At 42.9% G+C, this 17,084-nt stretch overlaps 1 protein-coding gene across 1 annotated transcript in view; it reads right to left on the reverse strand.

The window, feature by feature from the left end:
- The window catches only part of LOC310823690 (uncharacterized protein), a 35,224-nt gene extending 34,752 nt beyond the window's left edge, over window positions 1-472 (reverse strand). The window contains exon 1 of the mRNA XM_083696549.1: window positions 359-472. The gene's annotated coding sequence lies outside the window, so the exon portion shown is untranslated. The remainder of the gene's footprint in view (window positions 1-358) is intronic.
- Between the last annotated feature and the right edge of the window lie 16,612 nt (window positions 473-17,084).

A 17,084-nucleotide genomic window follows, 5' to 3' on the forward strand; every position in this document is an offset into this window, starting at 1 on the left:
AAGATCTTCAAGGTTGTCAACATGACTTAGAGACAGAAAGGGAGCGTGACCTATCTTGTTAGATTATCTCTAATATAAACGTCTAACTTTTAATCTGCTGTGAATAATTGCCAGCCTCCATTAGATAATGTTGAATAAGAGGGAAGTAAATAATGTAATTCTCTGACAAAATTTGGCCATTAAAATGTCACACACACACACACACACACACACACACACACACACACACACACACACACACACACTCACACATGTATGATTTTCATGCTGCAGGAAATAGACTTAAAAGAATGACCAAAGCGAAAATCTGACTTGAAATTGAATGATTCTTTGATTGATGATGTGATGTGGGACTCACTCAACAAGGTCTAGGCAGGGTTTAAGAGTTACGGTTGTCTGCTGGTCCAGGACAAGGTCTAGGCAGGGTTCAACAGTCACAGTTGTCTGCTGGTCCAGGACAAGGTCTAGGCAGGGTTCAACAGTGACGGTTGTCTGCTAGTCCAGGACAAGGTCTAGGCAGGGTTCAACAGTCACGGTTGTCTGCTGGTCCAGGACAAGCCAACAGTACCAACTAGAAGAAGACTGAACTGTAAAGGAATGTAACAATCAATATAAAACAACAGAGGCTTGAATGTTACAAGTAGAGGAAATTATCAATACAATTACACAGTTAAATGTGTCTCCCCTCATCCTCTCTGACCTCTGTCAGAAGATGATACAGTTATTGTAATAATTACGACTAGAAACACTTTAGGTGACTTTAGGAAATGAGGTGGTAGTTGTGGTTGGTCCATGGGAGAACAGAAGAGGGAAGTAAACTATACATGTTAACATAAAGCATGATGGCCGACTAGAAGATGTGTTTCGACTAGGATAGAGTCTCTAAGCTCAAGAGCTTGTTAGCAGTGTCTACAGTAGACACAACAATAGACACACTACTCTGCACACGTGACAGTTCTTTGTAACTGACTCGGTCAACGCCTCCCATTTGCTGTACAACGTGTAGTAGAGAGCTGCGTGTGTCGAGGAGGGCCACATCTCTCTCTCCTCTTCCCCCTGTGCCAGGCCGAGATTCTCCTTTCTACTCTAAGGAGGTGTGTACACCATATAGACTAGGGTAGATTCACACCACACTACACTACACTACACTACACTACACTACACTACACTTCACTACACTACACACCACTACACTACACACCACTACACACACAACACTACACTACACTACACTACACTACACTACACACACACAACACACCACATTAAAACACTACACACCACACCACACCACACCAAACACAACACTACACACCACACAACACAACACAACGCAACACAACAAACTACACTATACACTTTCTCTGTCTTTTTCTCTCTCTCCCTCTACCCCCCCCTCTCTCCCTCTCTCTCTCTCTCTTCCTCCCTTTCTCCCCCCCCCTCTCCCTCCGTACCTCTTCTCCCCATCCAATATCTCTCTCTTTCTCTTTCCCTCTTTCTGTCTTTTTCTCTCTTTCCCTCCCTACCCCACACTCTCCCTCTACCCCCCCTCTCCCTTTACCTCCCACCCTCTCTCCCTCTCTCCCTACCTCCCTTCCTCTCTCCCTCCCTCTTTCTCCCTCCCTCCCTCCCTCCCTCCCTACCTCCCTCGCTCCCTCCTTCACTCACTCTCTCTCTCTCTTTCTCTCCCTCTCTCTCTTCCTCCCTTTCTCCCTCCCCCCTCTCTCCCTCCCTACCTCTTCTCCCCATCCAATCTCTCTCTCTTTCTCTTTCCCTCTTTCTGTCTTTTTCTCTCTTTCCCTCCCTACCCCCTTCTCTCCCTCTACCCCCCCCTCTCCCTTTACCTCCCACCCTCTCTCCCTACCTCCCTTCCTCTCTCCCTCCCTCTTTCTCATTCCTTCCCTCTCTCCCTCCCTACCTCCCTCTCTCTCTCCTTCACTCGCTCTCTCTCTTTCTCTCCCTCCCTCTCTTTCTCTCTCTCTCTCTCTGTCACAATCTTACTCTCTTTCTTTCACTCCCCTCCCTTTCCTCCCTCCTCTTGCTCTCCCTCTGTGCCTCTCTCTCCCTCCGTGCCTCTCTCTCCCTCCCTCCTCTCTCCATCCCATCTCTCTTCCTCCCTCCCTACCTCTCTCTACTACTCTCCCTCCCTCTCTCCCTCCATCCTCTCCCTCCCTCCCCCCCTCTCTCTCCCTCCCTCCCTCCCTCCCCTTCCTATCTCCCTCCCTCTCTCCCTCCCTATCTGCCTCCCTCCCTTCTCTCTCTCCCTCTCTCCCTCCCTCCACTCTCTCATTCTCTCCCTCCCTCCCTCAATACCTCTATCCCTCCGTCTGGCACCAACAACTATGCCACGTTCAAAGTCACTTAAACCACCAGCAGGTCGTCTTGACCATGTCTACATGCCTAAATGCATTGAGTTGCTGCCATGTGATTGGCTGATTAGATATTTGCGTTAAAGAGCAGTTGAACAGGTGTACCTAATAAAGTGGCCGGTGAGTGTATATATATATAATATGTATAATATAAAAATAAAAATAAAGATTATTTTTGTGATCTATCCCTTTAATGCATTAAGAATGTGCAACAGACATCAATCAAAGCTATTTTCCATTTTAAACTCACAAATAAAGCCAGCCTGAAAATGGAGGCCAGGTCAGTTTGACTCTGGACCGTAACTGTTAATATCAGATGATACATCATAGTCATAGTACCCTCCCTTCCTGGTTAATAATCAACAACAACATGTACACTTACATAACTTTTACTGCTCAGTATCATAGCTCACACCACACCACACCACACCACACTACACTACACACCACTACACACACAACACTACACTACACTACACAACACTACACTACACTACACACCACTACACACACAACACTGCACACCACTACACACCACACAACACAACACACTAAAACACTACACAACACTACGCACCACAACACTACAAACCACACTACAGAACACACAACAACACACCACACCACACCACACCACAACACTACACAGAACACAACACAACACAACACCACAAGTACACTTTTCAAGCAGAGCACACTCTTCCTGGTTAATGATCAACAAGAACCATAAACAGTGATATGATTTTTACTGCTCAGGATCACAGTTCACACAACACAACACTCACAGTGAACATTTCCATCACAGTTCAATCTTGTTAAATATGATGATTCATCAACAAGAGAGTTTCTCACGTTTCTCTTCTTCTGGCTTGGTTGTGGACACACGTTGGAGCTCATCCCTTAGCTGTTACACAGGAGAGTGTCCCTGCTCCGTGATTCCCAGTCACCCCTTAGAGACTTGGTACTCGACTCCTTAGTCTCCAACAGCAGCCATCGTCTCCAGAGTAAAGAGAAAACAGAGCTTTGCTGCCTAACTGATCATTCTGCTCCTTTTAGATTGGTCGTCTGCAGTTCTCCACTCTGTCTGTCAGTCAGGACTAAAGACAGTCTGATGGCTGCTGTCTGACTGAGAGGTTAGTCTGAGACTGAACTTCTCTACTGATGACAGACACGGAGGACAGATCAGGTGAGTTACCTGTCAATGTGTGACCATGGGAGGGGTGGGGCAAGATATTTCTTATCCAATGAAATGATCGTGTGTGAATAATTCTGAGGAGGTGTCAGATTGCAGAAGGCAGGGAAACTGGCAGTCACTCAATTCTGTTATGTGATCAAGACGTAGCCTCACCCACCCACAGTTCTATTTCCTTATCACCCATCATGTAGCTTGGAGCACCAAGGGATCAGATCATAAAGTGGAAAAAAGGAAAACTATGGTGATTAACTAAAGAAGTTTGAAAATACAATTTGTTCAGTTTGATTTGTAGTTCTAGTTTTATAGTTTTATCTGTAGTCCTAGTTTTATAGTTTTATCTGTAGTACTACTTGTATCTGTAGTCCTGGTATTATAGTTTGATCTGTAGTCCTAGTTTGATCTGTAGTCCTAGTTGTATAGTTTGATCTGTTGTCCCAGTATTATAGTTTGATCTGTAGTCCTAGTTGTATAGTTTGATCTGTAGTCCAACTTGTATCTGTAGTCCTAGTTGTATAGTTTGATCTGTAGTCCTAGTATTATAGTTTAATCTGTAGTCCTAGTTTGATCTGTAGTCCTAGTTGTATAGTTTGATCTGTAGTCCTCGTATTCTGGGTATGTGTGTCTCTGGCAGGGACTGGGGAGTTTGTTAGGGTCGAGAGAAAATTATGAAATTTACTTTGGGCGTGACATCTTAATCCACACAGTGTGGAATTGATTCCAATGCAAATCAGAGACTCTATAAAAACAAAGATATTAATTCCAAAATTACTTGAACTCAATTCAATTTATTGAGTGAATTGTTGATGACATATTTGCATTTTAGCTCATTTTAAGAGTGTCATAGCAAAGGGTCTGAATACTTCTATACATGAGGGATTTCTGTATTTCAATTTTAATAAATTTACTGAAATTTCAAAAAACGTGTTTTTGCTTTGTCATTCTGGGGTATTGTGTGTGGATTGATGGCAAGTTCTTTTCATTTAATTCATTTTAAATTGATTCAAAAACAACAAAATGTGGAGAAAGTAAAGGGGTCTGAATACTTTCCGAAGGCACTGTTGATCGAAAGATTGACTTTAGGAAATGTAGTTGTGGTTGGTCCATGGGAGAATAGAAGAGGTAAATAAACTATACATGTTAACATAAAGCATGATGGCCGACAGTACCAACTAGAAGAAGACTGAACTGTAAAGGAATGTAACAATCAATATAAAACAACAGAGGCTTGAATGTTACAAGTACAGGAAATTATCAATACAATTACACAGTTAAATGTGTCTCCCCTCATCCTCTCTGACCTCTGTCAGAAGATGATACAGTTATTGTCATAATTACGACTAAAAACACTTTAGGTGACTTTAGGAAATGAGGTGGTAGTTGTGGTTGGTCCATGGGAGAACAGAAGAGGGAAGTGAACTATACATGTTAACATAAAGCATGATGGCCGACTAGAAGATGTGTTTCGACTAGGATAGAGTCTCTAAGCTCAAGGCCACATCTGTCTCTCTTCTTCCCCCTGTGCCGGGCCGAGCTTCTCCTTTCTACTCTGAGGAAGTGTGTACACCATATCGACGAGGGTAGATTCTCTGATTCTCTGTCATATATAGATATAATATATACATATATATATAAATATATACATATATAATGTTAATATTCTATCTATCCTTTTAACGCAGTAAGAATGTCCAGTAAACATCAATCAAAGCTATTTTCCTTCTTAAACTGGCAGATGAAGCCAGCTCAGCCTGAATATGGAGGCCAGGTCAGTTTGACTCTGGACCGTAACTGTTAATATCATATGATACATCATAGTCATAGTACCCTATGTCTTTAACCGCGTCAGGGCCGAGCATCTCGTTGACAATGGCTTTGCAGGCAGGTAGTATTAATGTCTCTGCCACAGAGTGGGACTTTTTTGATTTAGCTACGAGTTCAGCAACTAGGTAACTAGCTTTGAGTGCTTTCTCATTTACCTTTGTGGTTTTTCCTCATAAAAGTTGCCTGTTTCTCTGTGTTTTCACGCAGGCGAACAAAATAGTCCATCGGCTTGTTTTGAAGTGACGGGTGTTTCGTTTGGAGATGGCGTTTAAGCTTGCTTGGCACCATGGCGCTGTTGGACAGCTTCTCGCCACACACCAAGCATAATAGAGTCGGTGTCGTCTCATCCCCGGTGAAAGTAAATCCGAACGAAAGATAGCTTTCGCTGTATTGCCTCAAGCTCACCGTCTTTGCGTTCTTGTTACCACCACTCGTACTAGGGCCTGGTACTTCACCTGGGTCAGAATCTTGTCCAGGGCCCAGTTCGGAGTTTGCATTTTTCCTTTTTAAAAACTTCTCCATCACTGTCACCATGACCTGTGGCATGCGTCACTAATTATTTTGTCTCTAAGAAGGAACGAGGCAATTAGCTACCTGCTGCCACCCGGACGAATATTACATTACTCTGCCAGTCACAATATTACAGCACAGACACTCGACAATGGCATATTATTTGCAGATAATAATTAATAAATGTTAATTTAAAAAAAGTGAAATTGGATAATTTCTCATGGCACACCCAACGATCTCTCACGGCACACTAGTGTGCCGGGGCACAGCGGTTGGGAAACACTGCAGTAGACGTCAATCAAAGCTATTTTCCATTGTAAACTGGCAGATGAAGCCAGCTCAGCCTAAATATGAAGGCCAGGTCAGTTTGACTCTGGACCGTAACTGTTAATATCAGATGATACATCATAGTCATAGTACCCTCTCTTCCTGGTTAATAATCAACAACAACATGTACACTTACACAACTTTTACTGCTCAGTATCATAGCTTACACCACACTACACTACACAACACTACACTACACTACACTACACTACACTACACTACACACCACTACACACACCATACTAAAACACTACACACCACACCACACCAAATACAACACTACACACCACACAACACAACACAACACAACACAACACAACACAACACAACACAACACAACACAACGCAACACAACAAACCACACTGTACACTTTCTCTGTTTTTTTCTCTCTCTCCCTTTACCTCCCCCCCCTCTCTCCCTCTATCTCTCTCCCTCCATCCCTCTCTCCCTCCCTCTCTCCCTCCCTACCTCCCTCTCTCCCTCCTTCACTCTCTCTCTCTCTCTCTTTTTCTCTCCCTCTCTCTCTCTCCCTCCCTCTCTCCCTCCCTACCTCTTCTCCCCATCCAATCTCTCTCTCTTTCCCTCTTTCTGTCTTTTTCTCTCTCTCCCTCCCTACCCCCCTCTCTCCCTCTAGCTCTCACCCTCTCTCCCTCTCTCCCTACCTCCCTTCCTCTCTCCCTCCCTCTTTCTCCCTCCCTCCCTCTCTCCCTCTCTCCCTCCTTCACTCACTCTCTTTCTTTCTCTCTCTCCCTCCCTCTCTCTCTCTTTCTCTCTCTCTGTCACAATCTCTCTCTCTTTCTTTCACTCACCTTCCTTTCCTCCCTCCCTCCCTCCTCTTGCTCTCCCTCCGTGCCTCTCTCTCCCTCCGTGCCTCTCTCTCTTCCTCTATACCTCTTTCTCCCTCCCTCTCTCCCTCCATCCTCTCCCCCCCCTCTCCCTCCCTCTCTCCCTCCCCTTCATGTCTCCCTCCCTCTCTCCCTCCTCTCCCTCCCTCTCTGCCTCCCTCCCTTCTCTCTCTCCCTCTCTCCCTCCCTCTATCCCTCCCTCTCTTTCTCCCTCCCTCCCTCCTCTCTCTCATTCTCTCCCTCCCTCCCTCCCTCACTCCCTCTATCCCTCCGTCTGGCACCAACAACTATGCCACGTTCAAAGTCACTTAAACCACCTTCAGCAGGTCGTCTTGACCATGTCTACATGCCTAAATGCATTGAGTTGCTGCCATGTGATTGCCTGATTAGATGTTTGCGTTAAAGAGCAGTTGAACAGGTGTACCTAATAAAGTGGCTGGTGAGTGGATATATATATATAATATTGTAACGACCCTGTGTAAGGCCCGTTAGCAGCTCCGCCAAGGGAGTTAACTCTCTTGGTGTTGTGGCTAGCGCGGCCGGTTTGTAAGCGGAAGGTTGCGAGTTCGATACCCGCTTAAGGCAAGCTGCTCTGCCCCGCCGTTCGTTACAATATGTATAATATAAAAAAAATAAAAAAAAAAGATTATTTTTGTGATCTATCCCTTTAATGCAGTAAGAATGTACAATAGACGTCAATCAAAGCTATTTTCCATTTTAAACTCACAAATAAAGCCAGCCTGAATATGGAGGCCAGGTCAGTTTGACTCTGGACCGTAACTGTTAATATCATATGTTACATCATAGTCATAGTACCCTCTCTTCCTGGTTAATAATCAACAACATGTACACTTACATAACTTTTACTGCTCAGTATCATAGCTCCCACCACAGAACACTACACAACACACCACAACATATGGTACATTTAAATACAATATAAGGGTTTGGAATGGAATGGAAGAGGTCACAAGAAACCAGATGGTCCTAGAACATTTGGAGAATGCAGTCAAGAGGGGTGAGGTCAGATTGAGGGGTTTGCTATAGGTGAAGAGAACAAAGGATCAAAGCTGGAGAAACCAGGATAGAGTAATTAAAAGTTAGGGTAATTAAGTAATAAACAAAGGTATAAACAGCCTTTTTGAAATCAGCCTGAGCGTCAGCAAGGTCTGACCAGACTAACTGGCGGCCACAACTTGATGACAAAATATAGATCTTGAATGTTATTGGTGCATGTAGACAGGAATCAGAAATACGTTGAATAGAAGGCGTTAACCTGTGCGACAGTCTATGAAGGCAGGTGACTGAAGAGATAACAGAGTTTACTTTGCAAACCTGAACAGCTAAATATTCTCCGTGAATAAAGTCTTTGAATTAATCAACAGCTCTGGTTAACGGTATTTTATTTCAAAGTATTATAACTTAAATTCTACAACAAACACACCACACAACACACAACAACACACCACACTAAAACACTACACACACACCACACCACACCAAACACAACACAACACTACTCTACACAACACAACACAACACACAACACAACGCAACACAACAAACCACACTATACACTTTCTCTGTCTTTTTCTCCCTCTCTCCCTACCTCTCTTCCTCCCTCTTCATCCCTCCCTCCCTCTCTCCCTCCCTACCTCCCTCTCTCCCTCCTTCACTCGCTCTCTCTCTCTCTCTCTCTCTTTCTCTCCCTATCTCTTTCTCTCTCTCCCTCCCTCTCTCCCTCCCTACCTCTTCTCCCCATCCAATCTCTCTCTCTCTTTCTCTTTCCCTCTTTCTGTCTTTTTCTCTCTTTCCCTCCCTACCCCCTTCTCTCCCTCTACCTCCCACCCTCTCTCCCTCTACCTCCCACCCTCTCTCCCTACCTCCCTTCCTCTCTCCCTCCCTCTTTCTCCCTCCCTCCCTCTCTCCCTCCCTACCTCCCTCTCTCCTTCCTTCACTCGCTCTCTCTCTCTCTCTCTCTCTCTCTCTGTCACAATCTCTCTCTCTTTCTTTCACTCCCCTCCCTTTCCTCCCTCCCTCCCTCCTCTTGCTCTCCCACCATGCCTCTCTCTCCCTCCGTGCCTCTTTCTCCCTCTGTGCCTCTCTCTTCCTCTGTACCTCTCTCTCCCTCCCTCCTCTCTCCATCCCATCTCTCTTACTCCCTCCCTACCTCTCTCTACTACTCTCCCTCCTTCTCTCCCTCCATCCTCTCGCTCCCTCCCCCCTCTCTCTCCCTCCCTCTCTCCCTCCATCCTCTCTCTCCCTCCCTCCGCTTCCGATCTCCCTCCCTCTCTCCCTCCTCTCCCTCCCTCTCTGCCTCCCTCCCTTCTCTCTCTCCCTCCCTCTCACCCTCCCTCCCTCCCTCACTCCTCTCTCTCATTCTCTCCCTCCCTCCTTCCCTCCCTCCCTCCCTCACTCCCTCTATCCCTCCGTCTTGCACCAACAACTATGCCACGTTCAAAGTCACTTAAACCACCTTCAGCAGGTCATCTTGACCATGTCTACATGCCTAAATGCATTGAGTTGCTGCCATGTGATTGGCTGATTAGATATTTGCGTTAAAGAGCAGTTGAACAGGTTTACCTAATAAAGTGGCCGGTGAGTTTATATATATATATATAATATGGAGGCCAGGTCAGTTTGACTCTGGACCGTAACTGTTAATATCAGATGATACATCATAGTCATAGTACCCTCTCTTCCTGGTTAATAATCAACAACAACATGTACACTTACATAACTTTTACTGCTCAGTATCATAGCTCACACCACACCACACTACACTACACTACACTACACAACATACCACACAACACTACACTACACTACACTACACAACACACCACTACACTACACCACACCACACAACACTACACTACACAACACACACAACACCACACTAAAACACTACACAACACTCCACAATATATGGTAAATTTAAAGACAATATAAGGGTTTGTAATGGAATGGAAGAGGTCACAAGAAAACAGATGGTCCTAGAACATTTGGAGATTGGAGTCAAGAGGGGTGAGGTCAGATTGAGGGGTTTGCTATAGGTGAAGAGAACAAAGGATCGAAGCTGCAGAAACCAGGATAGAGTAATTAAAAGTTAGGGTAATTAAGTAATAAACAAAGGTATAAACAGCCAGAACAAAAGGCTTTTGAAATCAGCCTGGGCGTCAGCAAGGTCTGACCAGACTAACGGGCGCCAGCCAGGTAGGCGGCGCACAACTTGATGACGAAATATAGATCTTGAATGTTATTGGTGCATGTAGACAGGAAACAGAAATATGTTGAATAGAAGGTGTTAACCTGTGTGAAGTCTATGAAGGCAGGTGACTGAAGAGATAACGGGGTCAACTTTGCAAACCTGAACAGCTAAATATTCTCTGTGAATAAAGTCTTTGAATTAATCAACAGCTCTGGTTAACGGTATTTTATTTCAAAGTATTATAACTTAAATTCGAACCCTACCCCTAACCCAAACACACCACACAACACACCACACCACACTAAAACACTACACAACACACACCACACTACACACAACACACCAAACAACACACACACACCACAACAGAACACACCACAACAGAACACACCACAACACAACACAACACCACAAGTACACTTTTCCAGCAGACCACACTCTCCCTGGTTAATGATCAACAAGAACCAAAAACAGTTATATGATTTTTACTGCTCAAGATCACAGTTCACACAACACAACACTCACAGTGAACATTTCCATCACAGTTCAATCTTGTTAAATATGATGATTCATCAACAAGACAGTTTCTCACGTTTCTCTTCTTCTGGCTTGGTTGTGGACACACGTTGGAGCTCATCCCTTAGCTGTTACACAGGAGAGTGTCCCTGCTCCGTGATTCCCAGTCACCCCTTAGAGACTTGGTACTCGACTCCTTAGTCTCCAACAGCAGCCATCGTCTCCAGAGTAAAGAGAAAACAGAGCTTTGCTGCCTAACTGATCATTCTGCTCCTTTTAGATTGGTCGTCTGCAGTTCTCCACTCTGTCTGTCAGTCAGGACTAAAGACAGTCTGATGGCTGCTGTCTGACTGAGAGGTTAGTCTGAGACTGAACTTCTCTACTGATGACAGACACGGAGGACAGATCAGGTGAGTTACCTGTCAATGTGTGACCATGGGAGGGGTGGGGCAAGATATTTCTTATCCAATGAAATGATCGTGTGTGTGAATAATTCTGAGGAGGTGTCAGGTTGCAGAAGGCAGGGAAACTGGCAGTCACTCAATTCTGTTATGTGATCAAGACGTAGCCTCACCCACCCACAGTTCTACTTCCTTATCACCCATCATGTAGCTTGGAGCACCAAGGGATCAGATCATAAAGTGGAAAAAAGGAAAACTATGGTGATTAACTAAAGAAGCTTGAATGTTACAAGTAAAGGAAATCATTAATACAATTAATCACAGTTAAATATGTATCCAGTCCAGATCTCTGTCTCTGTGTCCTTAGTTAAATCCTAACCCTAACCCTAACCTCATTTCTACTCCTAACCCTAACCCTAACCCTTTCCCTATCCCTAACCCTAACCTCATTTCTACTCCTAACCCTAACCCTAACCCTAACCTCATTTCTACTCCTAACCCTAACCCTAACCCTCACCCTAACCATACTTCTACTCCTAACCCTAACCCTAAACCTAACACTAACCCTAACCCTAACCTCATTTCTACTCCTAACCCTAACCTCATCTCTACTCCTAACCCTAACCCTAACCCTAACCTCACTTCTACTCCTAACCCTAACCCTAACCCTATCCCTATCCCTATCCTCATTTCTACTCCAAACCCTAACCCTAACCCTAACCCTAACCTCATTTCTACTCCTATCCCTAACCCTAACCTCATTTCTACTCCAAACCCTAACCCTAACCCTTGCCAAATAATTTGGTATTCTAGTAACAAAGGCCAAGAAAATATTTCCCTATGCAGAAATATTTATTCCACTGATTCAGATCTCAGAGCGACAAGACCATGACGTTCAGGTGTTGGCACGTGGGGTCAATTTGTTCATCGGGGATAGGTATAGGGTGTTGAAGGGCGTGAAGGACAGTGATTTTAAAGTGCAAAGGGACAGAGTACACTGGACAAAAACAACAGCTTCTTTGATTTTTGATGGTTGGATGGAGCAATTAAACTACCCAGGGGGGTACCGAGAATTCTCACCCCCACGGGATCCAATATTTTAAACTTGTCCCTATATATGTGTGTCTTTCCCTTCATTCTGGTTCTATCCTCTGAAGAAGACACATGGTGGCCAGCGCCACAAACCCTGTCTGTTTTTATTGAATACTTTTAACATTGGCCCTCCATTTTAATATGAATAATATTTTTTCTGGGAGCTCTATCCCAGAGAAGCCTACTCAGTTGGGGGAATCGTTTATAGGGTAGGTTAAATTTTACAATGGAGGTGACCGTTTTGTGGAATGTTTTTTCATGGAGTTGATTTCCAGTGGGATATTTTTATATTTACTTTCTTAATTGTGATGTGGTTGGCCTGGGAATTGTGGAGATTTATCTGAATTGTTTGGTGTTCCACAACCAGGTCGCCAATTAATTATAGCAGCCTATAGGAGAAATAAAAACCTGAAAGATCAATTGGTGCAGGCATCTTTAAGGACCGAACGACGTGATCCGTTACAGTCACATTTTAAAGTGAATCAATTTATCACAAATAAATATTTTTGTGAACCACAGGTCTGGATCACTGTATTCGCTCCATGAAAATCGCTGAACCGCGAAATCGCCAATTCACAAATCTTGAAAAGTAAACAGAAGAAAAAAGAGATTAGTTTGTGTGCCAGTGCATTCCTGCCTAGGCAGATGTTTTATGATTCCCCTTAACTGACCGGCCAGCGCCACAAACCCTGTCTGTTTTTATTGAATACTTTTAACATTGGCCCTCCATTTTAATATGAATAATATTTTTTCTGGGAGCTCTATCCCAGAGAAGCCTACTCAGTTGGGGGAATTGTTTATAGGGTAGGTTAAATTTTATAATGGAGGTGACCGTTTTGTGGAATGTTTTTTCATGGAGTTGATTTCCAGTGGGATATTTTTATATTTACTTTCTTAATTGTGATGTGGTTGGCCTGGGAATTGTGGAGATTTATTGGAATTGTTTGGTGTTCCACAACCAGGTGGCCAATTAGTCGTTTGTTCGATTTTTAGTAGCTCCGCCCTACCCCATGGCACTTACCCAATAGGGATCCTTCTTTTTGCCTCCACCCCCTTTGTTCCCTATATATGTGTGTCTTTCCCTTCATTCTGGTTCTATCCTCTGAAGAAGACACATGGTGTCGAAACGTTAGGAGCTCATTTCAACCTTTTAATCTTTTAACCTTTTAAATCTTTCTACTGACTGTTTTTAATCCTGGATCTTTTATGATCCCTACTTACGTTTTAAATTTACTGGTTTCCCCCGTATTTCCTGAATTTATTTGCACAATTGCAGCACTTTATTAAAGCATAATTTGCACATTGGGGAGTCTGGGCATTGGGAGCTCACTCCTTTAGGGGTAAATTTTTAATTACCCCCTTTTGGTTTGTTTTACACAGTGTGGTTTTTATTTTGCTGTGTTTTTGCACATTGTTTTACACAGTAATTATTTTGAGTGGCCCCCCTGCAGGGGTTACCAGCCCCCCATTGGCTTGGTGCCTAGGGGGGAGGGAATACATTTATTTTACCCTCCTCCTTTGGACAGAGTGCTGTTTTTAATCGTATTTTTTAATTGTGCAAATTGGGGAAACTATAAGAAAATCCAGTCTTTTTTTTTTTTTTTTTTGTGTGTCCCCTATTTATTTCCTTGTTTTTAAATGTTAACAGAAGCATTTCATTTGTTTTACTCTGGCACTTAATTCCAGCTGTCCCTGTTTTGCACTTTATTGTTGATTCAATCTCTGTTCATGTTTCTGAGTATCTCTGTTTGTATGTGGGTCAAATTGAAATTGACTATTAGAAGATGTGGTGGGAAAAAAATCCTGAACTAATAAAGTATTTTCATTATTCTAGATTGCAGCTGGTGGCAACAAGAGGAAGCACAGCGAGGTGTGTGAACCCTCAAAGGACTCAAAGACACAAACCACATGCAGAAACTGCTAAAAGTACATCTGTAGGACACATACTCTCAAATTGTATGTATCCAATATTATTTCAGAAATGTTTGAAAGATGTATTTTTCAGTGTACTGTATTTCATTGACAGTGAATAAAGCAGTGTACATTTCGTTCATGTTTTGTGTTTCTATTTATTATAAATCATCTCAAATTATTTTTGAGACATTTGAGAGATGTATTTCATATCCAGTGACTAAATCGATCTAAGTTTGGTTCTTGTGTTTCTATTGTCGTTCATCACCTGTATTTGCTTTTCACAGCTTTGATTATAATAAGATAAAGATGAAAATCAAATGAGAATATCTCCTCAAAAATAATAAACATCAATGAAAACATTGTTTCATTTCAACTTTTCAGAGATAAGCATTCCACCCAAGTCCTTATTATAGCAGATTTTTTACATAAATTATAACTTTATCACAAAAAACGAATTACACTTCCACTGTTAAATATGATCTAGCAGAGATTAATTGCAAATATTAATCATACATGTTATCTATATTGTTTGGAATTGAGATAAAGACAATATATGTTAAAGAGTTTTGAATGGAAATTTGTATTTTTGTATTGCTTTTAAAGCCCCAATAATGTCCCGGGTCAATTTGACCCGAAGACTTCCAAAGGGTCCAAAAAGTGAAGACAATACGAGGGTTAAGGATGGAAAGATTCTGTTCCATCCACCGATCAGTGTTGGCCTTTACCCTCCCCGCGGTATCCGCATTAGGAGATGACGGCTTGATGAACGATGTTAATTTGTTCACCCGGCGCATCATCCCCACCGGAAAGGTCCCAGATCGCTCTGATCGTTCCACCACCTCAGCATGGTGGATGGCCTGCAGGAGTGTAAAATACCTCTTCTGCAGGCTGGGCACACCATGTCGAGTGGTGTCAGGCCCACCATTATTGTTTTTCTTTACCCCAGGTGGAATATTGGGAGAAACCCTTCTCTCACTCCCTCTCCCCCCTCTTCTCACCCAATTAGACGGTCTCAATCTCTGTTCCATGAACAGAGATTGAATCAACAATAAAGTGCAAAACAGGGACAGCTGGAATTAAGTGCCAGAGTAAAACAAATGAAGTGCTTCTGTTAACATTTAAAAACAAGGAAATAAATAGGGGACAAAAAAAAAAAAAAAAAAAAAGACTGGATTTTCTTATAGTTTCCCCAATTTGCACAATTAAAAAATACGATTAAAAACAGCACTCTGTCCAAAGGAGGAGGGTAAAATAAATGTATTCCCTCCCCCCTAGGCACCAAGCCAATGGGGGGCTGGTAACCCCTGCAGGGGGGCCACTCAAAATAAACAAGTGCAAAATAAATTCAAACGTGCAAAAACACAGCAAAATAAAAACCACACTGTGTAAAACAAACCAAAAGGGGGTAATTAAAAATGTACCCCTAAAGGAGTGAGCTCCCAATGCCCAGACTCCCCAATGTGCAAATTATGCTTTAATAAAGTGCTGCAAATGTGCAAATAAATTCAGGAAATACGGGGGAAACCAATACATTTAAAACGTAAGTAGGGATCATAAAAGATCCAGGATTAAAAACAGTCAGTAGAAAGATTTAAAAGGTTAAAAGGTTGAAATGAGCTCCTAACGTTTTGACACCATGTGTCTTCTTCAGAGGATAGAACCAGAATGAAGGGAAAGACACACATATATAGGGAACAAAGGGGGTGGAGGCAAAAAGAAGGATCCCTATTGGGTAAGTGCCATGGGGTAGGGCGGAGCTACTAAAAATCGACCAAACGACTAATTGGCCACCTGGTTGTGGAACACCAAAAAATTCCAATAAATCTCCACAATTCCCAGGCCAACCACATCACAATTAAGAAAGTAAATATAAAAATATCCCACTGGAAATCAACATCATGAAAAAACATTCCACAAAACGGTCACCTCCATTATAAAATTTAACCTACCCTATAAACAATTCCCCCAACTGAGTAGGCTTCTCTGGGATAGAGCTCCCAGAAAAAAAATATTATTTATATTAAAATGGAGGGCCAATGTTAAAAGTATTCAATAAAAACAGACAGGGTTTGTGGCGCTGGCCGGTCAGGTAAGGGGAATCATAAAACATCTGCCTAGGCAGGAATGCACTGGCACACAAACTAATCTCTTTTTTCTTCTGTTTACTTTTCAAGATTTGTGAATTGGCGATTTCGCGGTTCAGCGATTTTCATGGAGCGAATACAGTGATCCAGACCTGTGGTTCACAAAAATATTTATTTGTGATAAATTGATTCACTTTAAAATGTGACTGTAACGGATCACGTCGTTCGGTCCTTAAAGATGCCTGCACCAATTGATCTTTCAGGTTTTTATTTCTCCTATAGGCTGCTATAATTAATTGGCGACCTGGTTGTGGAACACCAAACAATTCCAATAAATCTCCACAATTCCCAGGCCAACCACATCACAATTAAGAAAGTAAATATTAAAATATCCCACTGGAAATCAACTCCATGAAAAAACATTCCACAAAACGGTCACCTCCATTGTAAAATTTAACCTACCCTATAAACGATTCCCCCAACTGAGTAGGCTTCTCTGGGATAGAGCTCCCAGAAAAAATATTATTTATATTAAAATGGAGGGCCAATGTTTAAAGTATTCAATAAAAACAGACAGGGTTTGTGGCGCTGGCCACCATGTGTCTTCTTCAGAGGATAGAACCAGAATGAAGGGAAAGACACACATGTATAGGGACAAGTTTAAAATATTGGATCCCGTGGGGGTGAGAATTCTCGGTACCCCCCTGGGTAGTTTATTTGCTCCATCCAACCATCAAAAATCAAAGAAGCTGTTGTTTTTGTCCAGTGTACTCTGTCCCTTTGCACTTTAAAATCACT

The sequence above is a fragment of the Argentina silus genome (genome assembly GCF_951799395.1).
Source record: "Argentina silus genome assembly, chromosome: Y".
NCBI classification, from domain to species: domain Eukaryota; kingdom Metazoa; phylum Chordata; class Actinopteri; order Argentiniformes; family Argentinidae; genus Argentina; species Argentina silus.